Here is a 2,682-nt window from a genome sequence, read left to right as displayed (position 1 = left end):
AGAGGAAGGGAGAGAGATAGTTAGAAACATCGATGAGAGAGAAACATCGATCAGCTGCCTCCTGCATATCTCCTACTGAGGATGTGCCCGCAACCCAGGTACATGCCTTTGACCGGAATCGAACCTGGGACCTTTCAGTCTGCAGGCCAACGCTCTATCTACTGAGCCAAACTGGTTTCGGCAGAAGAATTTTAAGTCAGAGATTTTGCTGGTTTCGGCACGCACTCACAAAAAGGTTGCCCACCCCTGGGCTAGGGCAACAATAAAGAATTTTTAAAAACCTAAAAAACAGTGAATTACATCAAGTGAAAAATAGACTAGAAAGGCTACATCATATATTATTTTATTTATATGGCATTCTAAAAATGACTAAGATATTGAAATGGAAAGCATAATTAGTTGCTAAGAATTTTGGAGTTGGAGTAGAAGTTAACTGACTATAATGGAGCAGCATTAAGGAATTTTGGGTATGATTTGACTGTTTTATATGAAACTCGTGGTGGAAGCATGATTCTATACATTTGTCAAAACCCAAACATTGTACACAACACAGTTAAATTTGCTGTGCAATTAAAAATCAACTAGAAAAATGTATGGAAGAATAGAATTAAAACGATTAGAAATAATACAAATGCATTACAAAAATATTACAACCTCATTGGCAGTTGTGTAGAATGGGGAAGAGTTGACCTAGGTAACTTTTTTATGGTTTTTTGACTGGATATTAACTAAGTCTAGAGACCAAGGTAATTGTACACAAACATTGTACTATAGTTTATAAAATTGTTTCTCACAAGGGTATGGGTTAGAAATTTTAAAACTAATTTATCTTAACACATAGGTTGAAAAAGTGTGCAAATATATTGCAGCTAATGACAGCTAGGTTTTCTTGTCAGTAAGATGCTACACATCAGAAAAACATGAAAATACAAATGAACATTGTGTTGCCTGATTGAAGTTCAAGCTATCAATATTGAAATAAACATTTCAATGAGTAGAAATAGAATTAAATATAGGCGACTTATGCATAGTTAGTATACATGCATTTATTTCAGATCACTATTCACTGAAAAGGAATAGCATAAGTGGCACTCTAGTTTCAGTGAAAATACCTACTGCTCAAATATAAGTTCTAAATATCTACCATCTCCCAATAAAAAGAACCAGAACTGCAATGAGAACTGATTGATACCAGGGCTGGGGCACAGGAAATTCAAGATAAACCTGTAGTATTTCATGTTGCTATTAAGTAATGCCCATTCTTCCCCCATAAGTAGAAGTAAAATAAGAATAGAGGCTTGTTAAAGTGCAAAAGAACAAATCTAAAGGAACTCCAAAGAGCTAAAATTAAAAGCATTTATCAATATACATATGATGTATTATAGAATTGTACACCTGAAATATATAGAATTTTATTAACCAATGTCACCCCAATAAATTCTATAAAAAATAGCAGAACAAGTTCAGCATTATGGTGTATATACTTTTGTCAACAAAATTCGATTTTTCAAACACAATCTGACTTTTATGGTCATTATTTTTTAATACTTCAACCCATGTAAACTGCAAAATAAAAATACTCAATTTCAAATAAATAAATGCATAATATTGCTTTTCATGCCCCCAAACAAATAAATATCTATGAGTTCATACTGATATAAGTAAGTAAATTATTAAATAAATATATGAATGGGAAGGAATAGATAAATTTTCTTTACAGAAGAATTTGAATTTATAAATGTAGAAGAAATAAAGGAACTGGAAAATCATTAGTTTTGTATGTGAATGTTTAGTTTTCCTACACTGTTTATTTAACAGATGCTTATCTCTTCCCCAGGGGTATTCCTGGCACCTGTGTCAAAGCCCAGCTGACCATATATAAATAAGTTTATTTCTGGACTCTCTATTATGTACCATTGATATATGTCTGTTTTTATGTGAGTACCATACCATTTTGATTACTGTAGTTTTGTAATGTAGGTTAAAATAAGGAAGGGTGGTGCCCCCAGCTTTGATCTATTTCAAAATTCCCTTGGCTATTTGGAGTCTTTTGTGGTTACATATAAATATTAGGGTATTTTTCTCTTTTGGAAAAAATGCCATTGGGATTTTAATAGGGATTGCATTGAATCTGTAAATCACTTTGTGTAGTATATACATTTTTACAATATTAACTTCAAATACATGAACACGGGATATCTTTCAATTTAGGTGTTTTCTTCAATTTCTCTCATCAATGCTTTATAATTTTCATTTGACAAGTCTTTCACTTCCTTGGTTTAGTTTATTCCTGAATAATTTATTCTTCTTGATGCTGTCATAAATGGGACTATTTTCTTAATTCCTTATTCAGATATTTTGTTGTCATTGTATAGCAATACAACTGATTATTGTATGTTAATTTTGTGTTGTCAGAATTACTGAATTTGTTTATTAACTTTAACAGTTTTTTGTGTGGAGTCTTTAGAGTTTTCTACACATAAGGTCATATAATCTATAGAGATAGTTTTTCTTCTCCTTTCCAAATTCTGTGTCTTATAGAGGGAAGAGATGGAAGCAGCAGAAAACATGTTCAGGGCAGAAACAGCTGCTGCCCATGACCTCCATGTAGCCCTCAGGAAGATTGAAGTGAAACATCCCCTCCTAAGTGGCATATGAAAGGCCAGCCTTGAAGCTCTGACT

Source organism: Myotis davidii, unplaced genomic scaffold (genome assembly GCF_000327345.1).
Source record: "Myotis davidii unplaced genomic scaffold, ASM32734v1 scaffold1351, whole genome shotgun sequence".
In the NCBI taxonomy this organism is placed as follows: Eukaryota; Metazoa; Chordata; class Mammalia; order Chiroptera; family Vespertilionidae; genus Myotis; species Myotis davidii.
This window is presented reverse-complemented; position numbering follows the sequence as displayed.